Here is a 23613-nt window from a genome sequence, read left to right as displayed (position 1 = left end):
CTTCAACGAATTTTACATGTATTTTTCTCGTCAAGTGACATTCGAAAGAAGGCAAATCTCGTGGAGCAGTAGAGACTTAGGAAGGTGCCAAAATTCTCTAATCCCACAAGTGTCCACGAAAGCCTGTTTTAAGAGGATAGATATGGGTTGTAAATTAATTGCGCATTCTCGGCATATTGAGCTTGTAGAGAACGATCTTTGAACTTGTGGCGAAGGATTATCACGGCATCGAACATGTTGTCTGGTCATGAGACGAGTACTGTGGCGCCAGATAAATTATTTCTTTTGGATTCTGGATGTGCTGGCGATAAATATCCAAACATAAGCTATTTCTTCTCTTTTCTCTATCATTCTCTGATCTCTAACTACAAGACTAGCAGAAAATCTATCGCTGCACTATTGAAAACCGCAAATGCAAATAACGGACTGGATGTCGGGTCTTTATAAAAGACCAACCGCGTGCCATAATGAAGCAAGTTTGTGTTCGTCTTGTTTCTGTCATCGTTTTCCGCCTTCTCTTTTCTGTTCCTAATATGCTCTCTACTACTAAATCCCCCGAATGTCGCTCTTGTGAATGATCCCGTTGTGAATGTATTTCCAAAGAATTGATCCCCCATGTGAATGTCTTTCCAAAGAATATTTTGCGCGCTTACCAAGTGTCGAAAAGTGTTTCTGTCTAGCCATTAAAGAATAATATTTTTAGAGCTTTGGTTTATTAAAAAGAAATAAACAAATATGTTTTGCCATTGTCCCCATTGTGTCAACCTAACACAAACAAATGGGGCTGATAAAAGCGGGTCTTCGCTGTTCTTTGAATAACAAGTTTCGACTGAAATTGAAGTAGGGGAAAGTAGACTAAGACGGACACAATGATGGACACCTTCCGTTTCTCACAAACTGGAAAAATGATAAAAATATACTGATACTGCATCATTTTTAGAGGATAACAAATGATTCTGAAAGATAATGCTATTATCTAAAACGCGAATCATTAGATATTTAAGCAAATCAATACTTTTTATCAAGGGCACGCTAATGGGTATAATTTTTGACGCCAGAAAATAATGACTGATCCCGGGAAATAGTTTGACATGATGTACTGGTTATTTCGCACACGGCTGGTGAAAAAAAGAAATTTTAATAAGTCGTTCATAATCAAGGAACTTTTTTTTAAATTTGGTATTATTTTGGGTATAACGGACACAATAGATGGAAAGATGGGAAAGATGGGCATATTTCTAGGGTGAAACACAGCAAAATGCCGTTAAATTGTACACCCTTTGTCTATTTTTTAATATGGAAACGTTGTGATATACCGAAAAAAAACAAAGTTCCGAAGCTTTTCACTCTTCTCTTGTCCTATGTTCATCTTGATCAACATCACATGTCCATTAGGGTGGCACGAGGATGTATGAAAAAAATTGAATACCGCAGAACCAAGTTAGAAAAAATCGTAATTCTTCAACGAACTCCTACGCTAAATCTGAGTCATATCTGTTGGAGCATGTTTTAGCACAAATGATTCAAAGTTTGTATGGAGTTTACTATGAGAAAATAATACATTTTCATTAAATTCATAAATATGCCGTCTGGTGCCTCTGAAAAATATATTGTATGCAACATGCTGTAGATTCAGTCAAGTAGAACAACTTCTTCTAAAGACAGTTCATAGCTATGACAACTGGTTCATGAGTTATTGCAAAATTAAACTTTCGTTGCCCTGAATGTTATGAAAATAGTGCTGTCTCTGGCTACCCGGCGAGCTGAACCTTCAATCAAGTACACCTTGACGTATTTGTTGTTGTCACCAGTTATACCATTGATGTATATCGGAAATATGGTCCAGATGGTATCATCCAAAACATGTGATCTAAAGGACTTGGGATCAAATTGTAAAATAATTATTTTTATGATTTTTTTTGTGTACAATAATATACGTTGAGCTAATCAAAATTGAAACGAGACTGAAGCGGGAAAGATTCCCGTTATTTTGAAGCTCAACTGATGTTCACCACATCCCTGTGGGGCTGGAACTTGAACTGCTATAGAGTACTCCGGGACCTGAAGGTAGCTTAATTGAGTAAGCCGGGCAATATCTGTCACTATAAGTCAGCAAGAGTGTATCCGGCTATAAAGCACGATTTTATTTTAACCAAAACCTTTGAACGAATCATCCAGGGATTAAGATTGGAGTAGCATCTAACGTTATAGAATATAATTTTGCTTAAATAAAATAACGCGTCAGAAATAACCGTTATGATCTCCATTATTACTTGTTTTGAAACTAACAATTCTATTTACACTTTAAAGGCAGCAAAAAAATAAATTAAAATATTAAAATTAAGAATCGAACTCATGTCCTTCAGATTGTCTATTTTTGACGCTCGCATCTGAACTATAAAACCGCTTATGTTGATAGCTGCTTTATTCGATTTATGGCTAGCATATCACGGTTGACTTGATTGAAGTATCAGCCAGAGTATCCAGATAAATTCAATTTTCACCAACGATGTAGACACTTAAGCGTTGTATAAAGAATAACTTTTGAACCAGAAGTCGTAGCCTATTGCACTCTTCGGGCAAGTTGTACATGATACTCGTATCTATCGAAATTAGCATAGCATATATTTTTAGAATACATAGGAACGTGTCTATAAAATATTAAATAATGTTGATCTTTTATCCATGTTAAATCACATACAAACTTTAAACCATTTGTGCTAAAATATAGTGCAACCTATCAAATCAACATTTTGCATGGTTGAATGAGATCGTATAGCGAGTAGTTTTAGATAGGTTCCACTGAATTCTAAAGTTTGTGCCACCCTAATGTCCATCTTACCCATGCCAGGTGCCCATCTTACCCATAGCACTTTTGAAATGACGATTTTGTGATTCATTTTCACAACCAAAATGTGAAAATGAACATAGAATGAGTCTTGTAGTAATGAATTGCTTTACGGTTACTTTATGATTAACTGATTACATTGTATTTATGGTTGATTACGCAAATTATTTTAAAAATAAAGACAATTACCGTGCTTATTATTGATTACCAAAGTAATCGTCGGATTACCGAATTATTTCGAAGAATCGAAGTAATTCTTGACTAAGTGTCACTATTTTGGGTCGTTGGAAACCCCTTGCTGAGAAGCTTCCAACAACGGCAACTGAACTGAGCTCTACTAGATAATCCGATTGGAGACCTGCATGTACCGAAACTCACTCTGTGAATCGTCTCGCAGCTGATTGTTGTTGAATGATTCCCGAAGGCAGAAAGCAACTGCTGGTTCGATTCCGGCACATCCAATTTTCGACGTCTAGATCGGAAGAGATTTTAACGATGTATTACACCGTTGTGTGTCGATCTGTGTCAGCTGGTTTCGGCTCCTGATTTTGATTACAAGACACTAATTTGCCTTGGAATAGAACCTGCTCGCTTTCACCGTTGCGTCATCGTCCGAATCACCCATCGTTGCAGTGCGTGCATCCAACATGGCAGTGATCCAAGAACTGCGGCAAATGGCACTGTAATGTATGTCACTGTTGGCTTCTTTAGGACGAACAGGTAAATTTTTGGCGGCATACGAAGAGGATCGGGATAGGCTCGAGGTAGCGCTGCAGCTTGAAAATCTAGACACGATTTGGCACGAAAAGGAGGATATCCAATCGGAATTGGAGAATTTGGTATGTCCTTAAATCTAAAAATTCGGTCTAATTTTGAGGGGCAGTATTTTGGTCTGATTTCAAAGTTGCCTCCCACTATTCCAGCTGTCAGTGCCACCCTTTCGTCCTTCCTCCAACCTCAAATAGCTCAAACTTCCGACGATCCCACCACCAGAATTCAACGGAAATTTCAATGAGTGGTTGGCGTTTCACGATACCTTCCTTGCGTTGATTCACTGAAATCCGGACGTTGCAGCAATCCAGAAGTTTCACAACCTGAAGTCGTTTGTTTCAGGCGATGCACAGTGGCGTAACTACTACAAAATCCTGGCCAAAATAGCAAAACATAATTTTTGGTGTTCTTTCCAATTTGTTTCGACAAAATAGTTTTTCAAACCACACTCTAATGAATGACAACAGAAAAATAGGTTTTTCGATTGATAATTTGTGTATGTGAGTATTTGAAAATGGTGAATTTCTAACGGATTTTCTAACTTTGAATTACATTGTTTCACAATTTTACATATCGCCCAAAAACTAAGTATACAAAGTCAATATCTATCTATTTATCTATCTATCTATCTATCTATCTATCTATCTATCTATCTATCTATCTATCTATCTATCTATCTATGTATATATAAAAGTCAATGTTTGTATGTATATGATTTATGGACTCCCAAACGGCTTAACCGATTTCCGAATTTATACATAGTAGGCATTTGTTCTGGAGCGTGTTTGTGTGCTATTGGTTGGGGATTATCTCCTCGCCAGATGGCGCTTCGGAACAAATTGTGTTTTCCTCCTATTTCGTTGAAAGTCGCAGCAACGCGCGATGGGTATTAGCTAGTATGGTATAAAATCGTGATTTTCATAACAAACACCAACAAGTTTGACCAAAGAACATCTATTTTTGATACATTTCTTTTGAGTTGGGTTCAAAATGCGCAAATTTTATCAATATTATTATTAAATTCGGTAGTGGAAAAAGTATCTTGTCGGGTACTGTCGGGCAGATCCGTTTAAACGACACGGTTATTTAGGCTCTCTTCTCTCCGTTTCACGAAAAAAAAACATTCCCAATTAATCCCATTGCCGCTTTTACAGCAGTTTGAAAATGGCATGTTTATGGTAAAATATGGGCAAAATAAGCAACAAAGCCTTTATTGAGGCTGTACTAAACATCTCAATTTGATTAGATTATATTATGTATAAAGGTATACAATGATTTATTCAGTGTCTCCGTAAGTTTCTTCAATTCTATTGTGATGTAGATATTTTTTTAAATCAAGGTAATTAAAAATTAAGACGTTTTGTTCATTAATCTATGCAATCCATTATGACAATTATATTTACAATCGCATGCACGTTTTGCTTATTGTAGAATGTGAAATATAACTAACCCGAATCTTACTACAATATGAATAGTCACGCACACAAGTTGCTTTCTAAACGTTGGTAATTCATCATTTGTTCAGGTTGTATCTGTTATGAATTTCAATACTGTATATTAATGCTTTTTTCGTACATAGTCTATTAATTAGAAAGTTTATTCTGATTTCCATGTAGATTACTGACAAGCATCTGACTAATGGTATTAGGAATTTTGTTTAAAATTTGAATTATTTTATTTCATTGTTCATTATTTTTTTTTTTTTTTTTTTTTTTTTTTTTTTATTTTTATATTGTGTAAAGTTTTGTTTATAAAATTTTAATAACTATTTACAATTCATTATCTAAGACAAAATTCAATTCATTTAGATTCACTATGTTGCATTGGTTTATGAAGCTCGTATAACGAATAAAAAGTTGTAGAATTTGTGATTTTGTTGTTCTTGCCATTCCACTTAATGTAGGTCTGATGAGATCCGAGAACGTCAGTCTACGCCATCCGTGCAGTTGTACTATTATTTTTCGCTGTAGTATTTCCCACGCATCTTTTACCCGTGGACACTCGCAAAATTTGTGCTGTAAGGTTTCGACCACGGTGTTGCAGTATTCGCAGTTTTCATCATCCGACCGTCGTAGGATGAACAACAGTCGTCTGTGCTCAGTTTTTCCGTTGACTAACAGGAACAAATTGCTTCTCTGGGCTGATGTGAGTCCTCGGGTTCGATGAATGTTTAGCCAAACTCGAATCCATCTTACGTTGGGATTTTCTTGTACCACTTTTGGTTCCTCTGTGTTGTCCACGTAGAGTCGGTGGATAAGATTTACGGAAGGGTTCTGTTGAATTTGTGTGGGTATGTGCGGAAGTTGTTGGAGAATTAATTTTAAGCAAGGACAGTCTGCAGGAGGATTCGAGGGATTGGGATTATTATTGGGTAGAAAGGACTTGTAGAAGGGTATGGAATCGATTTCTTTCATATGGCGGTTGATTAATAGCGACTTGCATTTTAGTGCCGGTAGCTGAAGTTTTAGGCCTCCTAGCTCCCGATCTCGTGCTAGTTGTTGTATTGGCACTCGAGCTGGTATCCCTCGCCACAAGAAATTTCCCATCAGTGAGGTTAGTTTCGCTATATGAACACTCGCCGGCGGTATGATGGATGATAGGTACCAAATACGGGACGTAGCAAACATGTTCAACACAGTTACTTTTTGCAGCAGTGTCAGCGAGCGTGCTGTTTGTAGAAACAAAAGTTGAGAGAATTTTCCCACCGTTTTATCCCAGTTCAATTTAACCATTGCTCGAATCGAATTTGCGAAGATCACACCCAGTATCTTCACAGTTTCTGCCGTCTGCAGCCATGGTATATCCATTGGGTTGCCGTCAATGAATCCCACGTCAATGGAAATTGTTTTCGCCAAGTTTAGTCTCGCGCCCGAAACCCGAGAGAAGCGGGAGAAGACGTCATGTATTCGCTCTATTTTTGCCGTCGTGGTAGCGATAATACTTATATCATCGGCATAAGCTACGATCAGGTCGTTGCCGCATACGTGTTCGAGTTGGTTCAGGAGTGGTACCAAGAAGAGGGCAAAACACAAGCTACTGAGAGGATTGCCTTGAGCTACCGACCGCTGTATGGGAAAGGGAGACGACAAATGTCCGTTGACAAGCAGTCGTGACGACGACCTTTCGGCTAGTTGGGACAGCATCTCTACCAATCTGGGGTTGATACCGATTGCGCACATGTTCCCGAATAGAAATCTTCGGTTCACCCGATCGAACGCATGGTCCAGATCAAATGAGATTAGTTTCGCTCTTTGTTTGCGTTGGATCAGCTGAGCGATTCTGTCTTTGAGAGATAGAGTTGCTTGGAAAATGTTCCGATCGGTGTTGGAGCATTTTTGTACGTCTCCCAAAAGCCGATGGGCACTCACCACTTTCTCAAGCCTTGTTTTGAGAATGCGGGACAGAAGTTTGTAGTCATAGTTGATGAGTGAGATTGGTCTGTACGAGTGAGCAGTGTCTCCTGTGCCTTTCTTTTTCACCAGTACGAAGATGCTGTCCACAAACTTGGAGGGGAAATTAGATGCTAGAGCTTCATTCAATATGAGGTTGATTTCCCGATGGATGACGTCGAAAGTTCGTAGGTAGAATTCTCTCGGAAGACCATCCGACCCTGGAGATTTCCTCGGTGCGCTTGTTTTTATTGCCGACAAAATTTCGGTTGTTGTTATCTCACTCATGCAGTGCTCGTTCGCTTCGTCGTTCTCGGGGATTTTTCTAGCACAAACAAAGTCAGCGTCCCGCTCCTGTTCCGTCTCCTGTTCAGTATACAGCTCTCGGTAATATTGTAACATGTGTTGTTCGATGTCTTCGGAGTGTTCGAGGAACTCATTCCTCTCGTTTTGTAAACGTGTGATCGTCGTTCGTTTTCGCCTGCGCTCCCCAAGTTGAAAAGTGGAGAGAGGTTCACCAGCGATGTATGTTTCGTTGATCCGTACAAACATGCGCGTGAATTCTCGTTCTAGTTTTAACATTTCTGCTTTGACACGGTTGATGGTCGTCAGCATGGTTGCGTCCCGATAATAGTCGTCGTACGCCCGACGCAGTTGGGCGTATAATCGTTGTTGTTCGTGGTGGAAATCGTCGAACGCTAATTTCGACTTCCACCGAAAAAAAGATTTTATTTTGGTCTTGGCATACGATAGCCACCATTCCATCCAAGAACGAAAATTGTGACGTTGGCGAGTCCAATACTGCCACCGGAATCCAAACTCTTCGATATTTTCTTCTGTTAGAAGGTGCGGGCGGAGGGACCAGAAGCCCCGGCCTGGTGCTCGACCGAGGTGTGGAAGGCATACTCGTGTAGTGACAGCTTTGTGGTTTGTAAACGAACACACATGCGTGTCCGCCGTTCTCAGGTGGCTGAGAAGTCCCGAGGTAACGTACAATCGATCTATCCTCGACATCGAGTTGTGCGTGATGTAAGTGTGGCCGGGAGTTTGTGGACGAAGTTTTACCCATGCGTCGTGTAGCTGGATTTGCCCGACAGCAGTTTGGAGAGCCGGGCTTGAGTTGTACCCCGTTGCGTCGCATTGTCTCAACACGCAATTGAAATCGCCTGCCAAGATAATGTGTTCGGTTCTGTGTCTAAGGTAGTATGCGAGAGTGTTGTTGAAGAATCTTTCCCGCTCGGCTCTCGCTTGGGAACCCGATGGTGCGTAGACGTTGCAGAGAGTTGTATCTTGTATTCGTAGTGCTGTTAGACGTCCATCGAGACTTTTCTCGACGTGTGAGAAACGAATGTGCTCTTTCAAAGCGATTGCGGTTCCCCTTCTGGCATGATCTACATTGCTGATTACGTTGAAACCAGGCAAGGATAGTTGTTCGTTTTCGACCTCCTGCATGAAAACGATGTCCAGTTCCATTGTACGGACGAACGAGCGTAGCGCGTTTAATTTTGTCGTGTTTGATATTGTGTTGATGTTGATGGTAGCAATATTGTAGCTGGTGTACTCCATTACAAATTGCTAATATCCTCAGGCGACTCGTCGCCGCCATAGTGTCGTTTTTTTCCCGGGGGTTTTCGTAGTGAGCGTCGGCTATTTGTCGAAGTTGATGATCGATCGGTTTCCTCATCGTCGCTTTTTCGTTCTGCTGAAGTAGTTCTACGTGGTGCGTCTCCCCCGCTAACCATTTGTAGGCTCGGGGTTTTGAAGATTCCTTCGGTGGCTAAAATCGTGTGTCGACCGGGAGCTAGATCGGTATTGGGTCGTTGTTGCTGGGGTTTGCTTGTGTTCGAGGGTGGCATCGGGAGCATCACCGCGTTCTGTTTTAGCTGTGTGTCCGCTGTGTTATTGGTCGGTTTCAGTATTGACGGCTTAGTTTGCGGAGGTTTGTGGGGAGTCGGCTTCGGGCGTGCCGGTTGTTTTACGACTTTTGCGTAGGACGAGTTTGCTTGATCTGCGTCAAATTTTTGGACCAGAAGCTTTTTATTCTGGATGCATGATATACCACTGTGTACGGATTCATTACAGTGGCGGCAGGTTTGCAGTTGACCATAATAGGCAATTGCCGTTGTTTCCCCGTCTATGGTGACAAAAGAAGGGATATTCTTCTTCACCAGCATCTTTGCAACCCGAACACCAGTCGGGATGCCACCGAAAGCGTATCTCTCGTCCCACATCAATTCGTGGACAGAGAGCACGTCACCGTATGTCTGTAGGAACTGGATAATTTTCTCGTTTGTCACATCTTCGGAGAGATCAAATAATTTCACCTCCACTGCTCCGTCCTCCATGGTGATCCGTAGTTTGTAGGTTTTGCCGTCGATCTCCGTCTCGTGTATATTGTCGTGCTCTTCTACGATTTTTTGTGCCAATGCCAGTTCGTCGACCTTGACGAAAGCGCAACCGAGACTCCGGCTTGGTTGGATTCGAATAACGTGCTGTTTATCCAGCGAAAGAATCGAACTAACGAAATTGTGTAGGTCCTCATAGGAAGGTTTTCGTGGGAGTTGCGCATAATCGATGCGAAACGTATTCTCGCGACGTCTCATGATGACACTTGGGCACCCGACGCGCGCGAATCCTAAGCGGTGGGGTCAACGAAAACCCAGGAGCTTGATTTTAATATCCAAAAATAGAAGAAAAAGCCTGTGCACGACTTCCGAATAACTAGCGAAACTAAAATGCGTCTGCTTGACTCGGAGAGTGAGCGCTAACTTTATTGGCATATTAAATTTTTTTGATTTATATAAGTAGGGTAAGGTGGGGTAAATCCGACCCAGTAAATGGTTTTGGCTGTAAAATGCTCATTTTACAACGGATCAAGTCGTTTTATATACCAAATTAAAGGTTAGACTCCTGGGCAACTTTCTGTATATAGCATTTTATTCGGATCTTCGGACTATCTTGAGATACAAGTATTTTACAAAAAAGTTCATTTTTGCTGTTTTCAAAAATGGTGGGGTAAACCTGACCCCCTATGTTTTTGGTTGGTTTAGTGCAGATATTACTCAAATTTTATGGTTTTGCCTTTCTCATATAGAAAGGTTATGCAATCTCTCTGAAAAACGTCAACCTAATCCCGGCCCGAAGGGCCGAGTGTCATATCCCATTCGACTCAGTTCGTCGAGATCGGAAAAAGTCTGTATGTGTGTGTATGTGTGTATGTATGTGTGTGTGTATGTGTGTATGTGTGTGTATGTGTGTGTGTATGTATGTGCGTATGTGTCAAATAATGTCACTCATTTTTCTCAGAGATGGCTGGACCGATTTGCCCAAACTTAGTCTCAAATGAAAGGTGCAACCTTCCCATCGGCTGCTATTGAATTTTGGATCGATCGGAATTCTGGTTCCGGAATTACGGGTTTCAGAGTGCGGCCACACAGAAATTTCTCATAAAAACTGTAGGAAAAATTAAAAATAGAATTTTTATTTTTGATGCTAAATGTATTCAAGGTGCATAAAACGTCGAGATTTGATGCAAACACGAAAAAAAATTGACGAAGATTCATTTTTTTGGATTTTGCACATTTTTGCCTTTCTCATATAGAAAGGTTATGCAATCACTCTGAAAAACGTCAACCTAATCCCGGCCGGAGGGCCAAATTTTTTTTTCGACTCGCATAAGGTTTCTGGATTTTAACAGGGGCGTAGTTGATGGTTTACGGAGAGGGGTTACACCCCCCCTATACTGTTCAGTCCCCTCCTTTAAAAATCTCCTTAAATCACCCCTCAGACCACCACCTCATACCCCTCCCTTTCAACCCCATAATCTTTAAACCACCACTATATTACAAAGCATACCAATTTAAGCTGGGGAGTCGTTCGTTCATGGGACTTTCGCCCTCCTCACATACCCATCCCCGCATGACAAAATGAGTTTGCAAGCAGATAACATTGATCTAATGCTGATTAGGCTAATGGAGTATGATATTTTTTTGTTTCAAGTGTTTCACCGTCGACACGTAGCTCATCAAGTTCGTGGCTGGCATGCCATTGTGTATAAGTGCAAAGTGTACTAAGAATGTAATGGACTTTTCCACAATTATGTTGAACATAAAAAGCCTCCGTGCCATAGTTTAGAGAAATGAGAAAGGCACAATTGCACCGCTAGGTGGATTAAAACAGGTTTTTTGGTTTCTTTTGGAGTCTCAAATAACCGCAAAATTTTAACTCGATTAATTACAGCCTGGTATACCCCATTACATTTGAAATTTGTATGGGAAATCCTACTTTTTTTTAAATTTCTTGGTCGGTGTAGTGTCCGGGATTTTCATCCGATGAATCCGACATCTTGCAATATGAATATTTTTTTAAGCCGAAAAATTACATAAACCTGTTCGCCTCAAAAGTCGTCATCAGAATGGTCTCTCACGAATGAAAAAAGCGCATACCTCGCGCACCCCCACATGCGCTCTCTTTCTTTCTCGTCATATTCCTACATCAAACAGGCTTCATCTCACTCTAATCTATCCACTTTACAGTCTCTACAGTCGGGTTTCTTCAGAACTGAAATATCTTTCACAAACACTAAAAACAACTTTAAAATTCTGTGCACAACGTTTGGACGAATTTCATGCAGTCCATCGGGTCACAGCCAGCATTAAAGTAGTCGAACATTTTTGAGAAAATCCTGAATAAAATCCATATTTTTTAGTTTTTATGAAATTACTGACAAAAACCCAAAAAGTCCACATGAACATTGTGGGAAGGGGTGTAGTGATACAGGAATCGTATACGTCAGACATTTACATTTTTCTAAAAAATTATTAAAAAAGTCCCTGGCAGTTTTTTTGCGCGGATTTCGCAACTAACACGGTCTTTGCAAAAAAATAAGTCCTTTTGAATGCAAAAGACTTAGAAGATTTTCGGAAAGACGAAAGAGACGGATCTGGAAGACAATTTGTGGCCCAAAACTCAACAATATTAGTATTTTCGGAATGGTCTTGACAAGTAGGTACCAGAAATTGATTCTTGACGCCATTTTGAAATCCAAGATGGGACTTCCGGTTTAGCGAAATTCTCTATATGGGCATTTTCGGAATGGTCTTGACGAGTGGGTGCCGATCTTGTTACACATAATCGCTATCGTAAATAACGCGGGCTCGTTTGCACTTCAGCAGGTTACCATGTTGATTGGGCTCCTGGTAGTCAAGTTTTAAACCATTGGTAGCTTTCTTTCCAGCTTTTTCCAGCCCTGTAAAGTGAAGTAAACAGTACTTTTAAGCGTTACGGAAAGCAACTGATTGTTCGACGCAGGGATCGTGAGTCAAAAAGAAATTCTCACCGCACTCTTCTGAGTGAACATATAAAAATATTTTGCGTTTCGCTTGTTTAGTTCTTATATTCGAGGAAGTTTTGGAAGATTATCCATGGTCTTTACACGCAGGAAAATATGTCGTAGTTAAAATTAAAAACCGATTTAATCCACCTAGCAGTGAGATGAAACATTTCTTACACATTTCACTAATGGATTAGTTTGCAGAACTCACGAGAAGTATGCACCCAACTAGAGATGGGATGAAAACAGTTCTAGTTTTCTAGTAGGGTTGGGAGTACCGGTTTTACCGTTACCGAAAACCGGTAAAACCGTCCATATATTAAATACCGAAATACCGGTTTTGCAAGAATGAAAAACCGGTATTTTCGATATTTTTTTTAGCGAAAACTATTTAAATAATTTTTCATTGTTTTTTTTATAATAGAGCTTTCGAAATACTTTAAAAATATTTTCACCTACTAATGTTAGAAGTAAGATCGCCTGTTTTGGGACACTTCAATGTTTTTGTATAAGCAGTGGAATGCAGCTCGATTCATCTTCAGCACATGGCTGTATTAAATTAGTGAATCAGTTTCCTTCCTTCGATCATTCTTGCTAATAGTAATAATGTTATTACGCGCGCGAATGTTAATTGCATAACAATCTGCATCATATTCAATCGTTTGTAGAGAGAGAAATCAACTCATATTTGTCGTTTCATTGGTTATAATAATACGATGAATATTATTTATATTTCGAAATCTTCAATTGCACAGCTATTAGCATATTCAGCAGTCACATATCGCTTGGATCAACTAAACAACACTCACGACAATCAGTTGTCCGGAGTTGAAGTTGCATTTTTAACAATCTAAGAATCTGTTATAAATTCTCGGTGGCTAGCTGCCCAGAGCAATGAATACATGATAACACTTCTCCAAGTTGCATTGACTTGTGCAATTGTTTACCTCACCCCACTGACAAAATTCCTGCCCGTGGCAAACGTGGAGATGCAGAGGTACACGATCTCCATAACAAAATTAGTTACGCTAACATTTCGTTCCTTCCCAGATGGCTGTAAGGACGCGGCAGACATCGCCATTGGCATTATACCGTACAGAACTCTCGATTGATGATGGATAGCTACTCCCAGGTTCCATTCGCAATTTTTTATTGTGAAATTATGCTTGTTCTGTTCAATTAAGGACTAGCAATTACGAGTTGTACGGTCATCCTGCTCATGCTCAATTGGAAAAGGAAGCACATAAACGCTTTCAAGACGAGGTGGAATTGAAACTTAAGCGGTTTCATATACGAAGTAGGACTGTTAAAATGGGTATTTTGAATACTGGTGACAAAATAGACAGATTAACCTGACCTATTACAAATCTAAAACGTTTTTGATGCGCTGGAGCTCAAACATTTTTTGAACATTGTTTTCGGTATATGTTAAGGCATTTGTATAAGGAGAAAACAGCAATTTTAGGTCTGCTTTCGAAGTAATGGTTTGTCGAATCTCTTTTGTCTCTTTTTGTCTACTGCATTTAGCTAACCTGCTGTGCTTTTTGGTACAATAAGCGAGTTAGACAACATGACGACATGCACACTTTTCATGCTGCGATCATCAGTGGTTCTCAAGTAACGTCTGTTGAGCGATTACTTTGTTAATAAAGTATGAATTGGCATCAAAGCAAGTTAAATACGACTGCTTTGTAAATTCAATTTAATTTCGATTTTTTCTTTGTCGGTAATCACGGTTTTTAGCGGTTTTACCGGTTTTTTTCATTTTCAATGCCGAAAATACCGGTTTCTCAAAATGCCTCGGTTTTCCCAACCCTAGTTTCTAGTCTTGCACGAATAAAATCTCGAATAAATTATAGAAATCAACAAAACGACCGAAATAAAAAAGTAAAGCAAAAAATGAAATACTAGGTTTTTAAATTCATAAAATGAGTAGAAAAATTAATGTAAATCGAAATTATAAAATACACGAATGAAATTAGATTAGGTTATCAAATAAAAATTAAGATTATATTTAGAAATAGTTATAAGAATAATAGAATAAATTGATTCATACTAACAAATTGAATGAAATAAAACAAATGACTGAACAAATGAATCAAATCATTCAAATGATTCAAATGAATCAAATGATTCAAATAAATCAAATGAATCAAATGAATCAAATGAATCATGAATCATATGAATCAAATGAATCACATGAATCACATGTATCAAATGAATCAAATTAATCAAATGCATTAAATGAATCAAATTGATTTAATTCATCCAGTGAATACAATGAATCAAATTAATGAAATGGATAAAATGAATAAAAAGAATGGATGAACAAAATTAATAAAGTAAAAAATAAATGAAATGCATAAATAAAACAAACGAATCAAATAAACAAAATGAGCTGAAGTGATAAAATGAATAAAAAGAAGAAAATGAGCAGAATAAAATGCATTGATAAAAATGAAAAATTAAACAATGGTAAAAGGTTATAAATTAATATAAAGAAATAAATTGATCAAATAAATTATTTGGATGAAATGATTAAAACTGAAAAAGTAGTCAGATTATTAAAATGAAGAAACTGAACAAAATTAATAAACTGGAAAAAATGAATAAAATGCATACAATGAAAACAATGAATAAAATAAGTTAAATTGATGATATAAGTAAAATGCACAAAAAGAATAAACTGATTAGAGTGAATCCAAAGAATGAAACGAATAAAATAAGTAAAATGAACGTAGATGAACAAAACGAATAAAAAGATTTGGAATGAAATAATTAATTAAAATGAAATGGTCATATATATGAAGCTAAAAACATTTTTGAATAAAGAAAATGAATAAACCGGATTGTACGAATTTGAGAACCATTGCATCAGAAAGTTTTGAAATGTTTTTGAAAATCCCATCTTCTGAGAAAAGGCTAATAAATATGCAATGGACTTTCTAGGGCTTCCATCTTTTTTTGGTTTTATTCTTTTTGTTTTCATGCTTCTTTACTTGACGGCGTCGTTTTAAGATTATCTGGTGTTTCTACTTTATTGTTGGACCTTAATTAGTTATCAGGAACTTGGAACGTTCAATTTGCTTTGGAATTCGAAGTTTTTGGTTTTTGGTCGCATATTCCCGAAAAAAGATTTATGTACAGAATAGAATTTACTGGTCCAGTATTTTAACGCGCAATTGAATATAGTAAAGTGAGACAAGGTCACATGTGCTTTCAAGCCCCTTGCACAGAGAACGACAGGGAGAATGCGATTCGTGAATGAGACAGGTAGATATTTCAAAGTTTTTATTTGCATTGAAGTAAATAGTGTGAAATGTCTAGGATATATCGATAGCATAAAAGCCGTGCAATCAGTTGATTGCAATGCAGTCTCTTTCCATTCATCCTCATAGCTTTCATATTGTTTCGTTCCGAATTCTCGTGCAGGAAATATGGATAAATAAGTCATATACAGACCAATACCGTGAAAAAGAAATAGTTCAAACTACTCAGTATATCCATATATGGACGACGATAAGTTAGAAGACACATTGTAGTTGCATCCCCCATCGAGAGTGGGTACTTTGGGAGACTTCTTTTCCTGGATCTAATTTGTGGATATTTTTGGTCTTTGATCCGTTATTTTTGATGAAAGTTCGTACCAATATAACGAATGTGCAGCTGATACAACTCATGGTTCATTCGCCTGCGCCACGTTCCGTCTTCCATCTGCACGCCACCATATATGGTACGCAACACCTTTCGTTCGAAAACTCCAAGGGCGCGTTGGTCCTCCACGAGAATAGTCCAAGTCTCGTGGCCGTAGAGGACCACCGATCTAATCAGCGTCTTGTAGATAATCAACTTCGTGCGGCGGCGAATTTTGTTCGACCGGAGCGTCCTACGGAGTCCAAAAGTGGCACGATTTCCCGCCAAGATCCGTCTCTGAATTTCACTGCTGTTATCATTGTCGTCGGTTACCAGTGAGCCCAAATACATGAATTCGTCGACCATCTCGATTTCGTCACCGTCAATCCGAACTCGGGATAGGAGGTTCACATTGTCGTCTCTAGAATCTCTTCCTCTCCTATATTTTGTCTTCGAAACGTTGATGGCAAGTCCAATCCTGCTGGCTTCAGCTTTCAGTCTTTGAGCATATGTTTCATTCAAAATTCAATAGAGATACGAATAGTGTAAATATCGCACGTGGAATGTCTCTTTTGAAAATTTCCATCGTCAAACTTTCATATTACCCAGTTGAGCCAAATATTTTTCTGATATAGCCATGAATTTCCTTAATTATAGTGTAGATACAGGCTTTGAATACAATTGAATTAAAGTTGAGTTGATGTAGCAGCAGATAAAAAATAGTTTTGTTTTCTCAAACCTTCGCAATTACAATTAATAAATATTTTAGATTGGCAGAAGATCTTATCACACAACTTAGAAATGGATACAGAAACAGCTAGATAGATGCGATAGAAGAGAGACAGAGAGAGAGAAAGAGAGAGAGAGAGAGAGAGAGAGAGAGAGAGAGAGATGGGGGGGGGGGGGCGTGTGAGGAATGGCAAATGATGGTTAATGCAGTGACATTATTTTTATAGGTATATTATTATGATATATTGATTCTTACATTCTTATCATAAATAATGTAAGTAGTAATTTTTGCGCCATAACCAGTATAACCTAAATCTTGCAAAAGAGATAAATTTTCGCTAGATTTTTGGGCTTCAAACATACAGTTGCTTTCGGTGACGCCACAAGTATAATTATATTAGAAATCTTTTATCTCACTACTAGGTGAATTACTTGTTGATCTGTGTATTGATATATCATCCAACAATTACCTCATGATTGAACGCAATGCCTAATCCAAGGCATAAATACTAGAACTCACTGTTTCTTTATCAACACATTATTTTGTCTTTGAAGTGAACTTATATATTGATTTTTGAGAAATAGTTAATTTATTATAAAGGTAATTCACAAAATGTTCTCAACATCGAATTCCTTGAATCACGTAGATGTGTTTTCATACCCCGATATTCAAAATCGGTTTAGTTTTGCCCCTAAAACACCAGTAAAGCAATACTCTGTATGAAACAATCTCATTTTTAGTTAGGGGAAATTGGTAAGCGTGGACTAAAAATACAAAATGTTCAATGTCTCCGCTGCTCGTGCACGGATTTAGACAATCTATTGCTTGTTAGTAAGGTATTTTTACAAGCTTTCTATTTATATGCAGTTTGTGGGACACAATTGTATGGTTTGAAAGTTATTTGCAAAAAAACTGCCGTGTTTTGACAAAATCGCCCATATCTCAGAAAGTAAACAACATATCGAAAATCAAAAATAATAGTGTCAAATGGCAACGTTAGGCCTTTCATTTGAAACTAATTTCATTAAGATCGGTTCAGCCATTGCTGAGATAATTACATGACATTTTGTACATACATACATACACACACACACACATACAGACATTGTCTCAATTTGTCGAGCTGAGTCGATTGGTATATGAAACTCGGCCCTCCGGGCCTCGGAAAAAGTTTTCAAAATTTGAGCGAATCCTATACATTTCTTTTGTAAGAAATGTAAAACCAAAATATTATTTCAAAACGCCAGTAAAATAATGATTCTACGTCAAACTTTATTGAAAACAAGTATTTTTGGTTTTTGGAATGAAAAAGAATAAAGTTTATTTTCAATTGTTCAAATTCTATTGAAATTAAACACATACTGGTAACGATAACAAATAAAACAATTTACATCAATAGCAGTACTTTTTCCATGCGGCTATTTATATTTTTGAAATAATATTTTTTTTATATTGTTTCAAAACAATTGTTTGTTATTGTTCCTTTTCATTTTAACGTGTAACGATTAGGAAACAGTTTACTTTGCTGATTGTTTGTATGAATATTCTCCACAATCTGATAAAAATTAAAATTAGGCATGGCTTACTATGATTGAAATAGAAAAATTAACTTTTCATACCGACGAGGTAGAAAGTTGGTGTCTTCGAAACTGTTTTAGAAATGCTCATAATGAAAAATTTTGTTGAACAAAATCCGTTGTAAAATACTATGCAAAAAAAATTAAATCTACCAACATTTCAAAAGTATTCTTATTTATTTCTAGAATGTTTATTGATTTGAACAAATTTACAAGCTATTTCCGTAACCAGTTCTTTTATTGCAAATATATCAGCTTTATTGATGATACTTGATTTATGTTTGAATCAAGGTAACACACTTTCTTCAAAACAAATAAATTTGTTATGATTTCGACACAAAAATTGTATTTTCATTAAATTGGTTTATCCGCATTTTCATTAGATGATTTATCCTGTCAAAAAACGCAAACAACATTAATTTGTTTTGTAACTAACGAAAACAAATCTTATTTCAACAAGAAATGCATAAGCCATAGAACAAATAGGAAAATAGTTGTTTATAATTCAATTTTTTTTAAATTAGCATTACTTTTTTCTGCGTGTATGCGGGATAACCGCGTCAATTGAAAAAATCATATTGATTAGTTCATAGAGAATTTCGATGTACCGGAAATCCTCATCTTGAATTTCAAAATGACGTCAAACATCGACCTTTGTCTCCTACTCGTCAAGACAATTCCGAAAATATCTGTATTGATTGAATTATAGAGCAATTCGCTAAGCCGGAAATCGCCATATTGGATTTCAAAATGGCGTCAAAAATCAATTTCTGGCACCTGCTCGTCAAGATCATTCCAAAAATATCCATATTGTTTGTCTTCAAGGCCCGTCTTTTCCATTTTTCCGAAAATCTGTCTTTTGCATTCAAAAGGTCTTAATTATTTTTGCAAAAACCGTGTTAATTGCGAAATCCGCGCAAAAAAACTTCCAAAAGTCTTTTGTTGTGGGTTTTTTACGCTGATTATCAATCTCACGCGGTTTTTTACGCGGATTTTCGAATTAACGCAGTTAACGTGTATCTCCCGCGTAAAAAACTTGGGTGTACCATTATCCCTTTAACCCTAATATTATTAATCGAATCGAAGTACTCAGGTGCAACTACTGTTAATTAACTCAAGCGTTTCCTGGAAACCGAATGCTAACAATGGCCTGTACGTTGGGATCTTAGAAGCATTCCCAGCGAGTCCAAGGAGAACCAGTTGGCGTTCCGGGTCATGATGTGCTGGGTGAGATTTCCGTGTGCTAGAATGCTACAAATTTGTATTCTTGTCCGTGGTATCATTGTACGCTATCTTTTCCCTGTCCCTGATACGATCTCTGCTACTAAATCACCCTTGTGAATGTCTTTCCAGAGTATATTTTGCCTTGCTTAAAAAATACAGAACAGTGTTTCTCCTAGTTCTAATGGTTAAATCAAATAATTTTTCTTGTCACAAAATGTCAAATTGTATTTTCAGTCTTTAAAAATGTTCCTAATTGCCTCCCTTAGTCTTGACGATTAAAATATTTTGTATATGATGTGTATTTCTAGTTTCAAGATAGCTAAACAATATTTCCATTAGAATTTCAGACTGCAGTCCCCTAGATTTCAAAAGTTTTAAGCTTAACTCTAAGAATTTGTTGGCATTGTCAAGCTAACGCAACCGGCCGGATCAAATAATTAATAGGTTTGTTTCAGTACACGGAAGTTACTCGGGAGCCAAAAATGCTTGCTCCTTTTCATTCCGGTTTGCTACCAAAAGAAGAAAAAAGAGAAGAAGAGAATCAGGAACGATTTTCTCCCAATTTCCTCCGGAGGAAGTTCCTCCTTGTACTGTAACAACCTAATATGAATAAAAAACGGCAGCAAAAAGCAATGTCGCTGTTGGCCCCATGGTACTTTCAGTGTTTCCGGGTACTACAGCTTTTACCAACAATTTTGTTTTATAAAATTTAAATTTTAAGAGTCCATCAACACACAATAAATAAAACGTTTTGGTGTGTTAGTAAAAAAATGCCAATCAACTAAAGTGATTTCCCTTAAGCAACAGCCGAATTTGAAAAAAGACAAACTAGCGCACGGAAGAAGGAATAAATGAGCCGCAAAATGATTATCCTGTGCCAGAAGCAACTGAAACATACTAATATTTAACGCGAAAAACATAGGCGATGTGCAATTCCACCTTTCATCCAATAACCAAATATTTTGTTTTTTCAATTTTAAGAGAAAACTTTTATTTGTGTTAAATTACAACAATTGTTTGTTTTGTTTCAATAATTTCAAGTACCCTAAGTTAGTTGAACTGTACTGCCCCTATTCGTAAGTCAGTCCCATGTTCTATGGAATTCCCTATCTACATGAAACTGATTTACGATTATAGGCAGTTTAGGTGTTATTGTGGAAAAATAGTTTTTCCATCTAGGGTGTAATTATGCTATCTTATACATACACGCATGCATACACAACAGGGTAGGGCTTATCAAGTTAAGTTAAAATGTCGCTAGTTTCCATGACAAGTTTTCTCATCATCATCTTGGCCGAAGTTCTGCATAGTAATCATATCTTCGTTTAATAACATCCGTATAGCAGCCCATTTTTGCTAAGCTAAATGCACAACCAACAGTTATAATTTCAACGCTTCTGTGTGTTCCGCTAAGTAGCTTATCCAGGGGGCTCTCCGGGAGTGATCTCAGAATTGATAAAATACAATTACATACAGAAAATTGAAAAAAGTTGCACTATTAGAATTGCGGTATCTGCCCCATGCTTCTAACCACAGCTTAACGTACACACTAGATGATACTTCACGAGCATAATCGACGGGTTGTTGGCAGTGAAGGTTGAACGAATTTCATAATCCTTCACGTTTTTGAAAGATTTGAAATCTGTGCGCAGCATATGTAAAAATCTGTGTTAAGGAAAACGTAAAAGTTTGTCTCAAAACAAAAAGTCGTGACTTTTTTTAGATTTAGTACGAGGTAAAAAAAATGAAGAATGCTAGTCTGTGCATTATAACAGAACAGGAAATTGCTCAATTTTAAAAATCTGTACAGCATATTGAAAATCTGTGAAACAGATTAATCTTCGCACCTGGCATCCCTGGCAGATTTTGACAAATTGCTGACAGAGCAAAAGCTATGTTCGAATTTCGAACTTGCTACAGTTCAAGCTGAGTAAAGTAAAGATTTATTCATACCAAGTTGAGCAAATGCTACGAGAGTTTACTTTGCTCAGAATCGAGCAGAGTAAACTTATCTTGAGCAAATGCTAGTTTTTATTCATACGGCTTAATAAGCCTGGCCCTAGATGAACAATTCCTCCAAATTTGGTTAAAATCCGTGAAGGTCAATTTCAAGTTTGCATCTTTTTTAACTTCGCGTGGAATGACCCAACTGACATCAATAAAAAAATTCGATGTGTATTGTACTTGGGTAGAAACTAATCAATTTCCCGGATTACGAAACAGGAGTCTTTACCTCAGGATAATCGAGTTGCGGGGAATCGGAGCTATTTGATATTTTCGATATAACGGCGAACGATAAAACAAAAAGTGAAACAAAAAATGGTATCCTGCATACTCCCAAGTTTATTGAGACTAAAGCAATGAAATCCCACAATGTAGACTCCGTTTCCGCGACTTTTGAGTGCGATTTCAAACCAACATTGGATATCATTTTCACGTACAAATAATACCACTGTTCGGCAACAATACGTCTATTGACGGGTTCACCTGAATGTTTAAGTGCATCTTTCACGTTTCCCCGCTGGGGACCACTTAAGACCACATTCCGTCAATCCCGGTGTCAATTCCATGAATGCATCCTATGAGTCCATAAACCTGGGATAGATTTTCCACTGAGTTTTCCCCAGTCAGTTTTTTTTTAAATTCTCGTCATTGTTACGCTCACGAAAAGATGCAGTTCAATCCTGCAACAGAGTGCTGGAACTTCCATCTACAATAGCTCAGTGATCTTTCTTGGTTCTTTTTTTGTGAACATCAATTGTCTCGCAGTCGGAAGGAAAACAGCTTGGCAGGGGGGAAACCTCATCGCTCTATGGATTATTGCACACAAATATTTTAATTTCCATAATGTGTATGACATATTGAGCGTGCAGCGTGTGTCGATGTCATCCTTCTGTCGAAGAGGGGAATATTTTAGCACCGTGGCCACCACGGTGAAAATGGAGTAAAAAAAAAACACACCGAAACGTGAGGGAAGTTGATGATATGTGGTGTTTATTGTTTTTATGCTTCTCATCAGTGCGTTATGTTGTGGGTACTATATTTGAAGTTCGCTTGTCTGAAGGAGTCGTTCGACAAAAACAACATTTTCCGAATTATTGTCATAGCAAGGGGTGAACTACTATTGAATCTAATTTGCCCATCAATTTGGTGCTAGACAAATACTATAAATTTTCTTTCTATGCAATCATTTCCGCTTGTTGAGCATGTTTCGGATGTTATTAAGCCCAGAACATAATTTAGTCCCTCAGGTTCAAAACAGGACAGAATTCACTTCCACAATTATGTATTGAATCTTATTGTGTATCGGCTCCAAGACGCAGTTAAGAAGGTGGAAACATTTCGGTATGGTTTTCTTAAATTCTACCACGTGCTAACAAGCTTCGTTTCGATCTATTTAGGCTGTGAACCATTTGGCGAAAATTTTAACTTTTAGTTAAAATCTGACACTTCGAAAGTTATTTGCAAAATAACCCTACTCTGGAGCATGGTTAAAATTGACAGAGCGATAGTTAAATTTGACAGCTCGATGGTTAAAATGCTGCTCATGATGCAGAATAAAGAGGTGGAAACATTTTCTGTACCTAATTGAGGTTGTCAATATTTTTCAATACAATGGATAAAGATGGAAACGATAACGTGTTGTGTTAAGATTAGTTTGGGTTATTTCATGATGTGGATGTTTACTTTTCGAGGCTATGACTGTCATACTTAATGTAATAAGAAAAAACTAATTTTCAAAATATCGACAAATGTTCACACCTCTACCATATTGTGGTTATCGCAGCTGTCAATTAAAAATAACTATCCATATGTCAGCTTTTGAAATGGTTCGCTCTCTCGGTTAAATTTTTCCATTCAAGAGAAAATAACTTTCGAGCTGTCAAATTTTAACTAAAGGTTAAAAAAAATCGCCAAATGGTTCACAGCCTTATTTGGTTGATGTTCCGCTCCATGAACCCGACCATAACGTCAGAAACGAACACACTAAAAAACGAAAAATGTATCCACCTTACTTTTTCTACACCTGGCATTGAACCGACCCCTGGAGTCAACCGAGAGAACTAACGCCGCTCTTTGCCCACAATCCTCCTACCCAGCCAAAACTG

This window comes from Topomyia yanbarensis, chromosome 2 (genome assembly GCF_030247195.1).
Source record: "Topomyia yanbarensis strain Yona2022 chromosome 2, ASM3024719v1, whole genome shotgun sequence".
Lineage (NCBI taxonomy): Eukaryota > Metazoa > Arthropoda > Insecta > Diptera > Culicidae > Topomyia > Topomyia yanbarensis.
The sequence above is the reverse complement of the archived record's forward strand: the minus strand, read 5'-3'. Positions refer to the sequence as shown.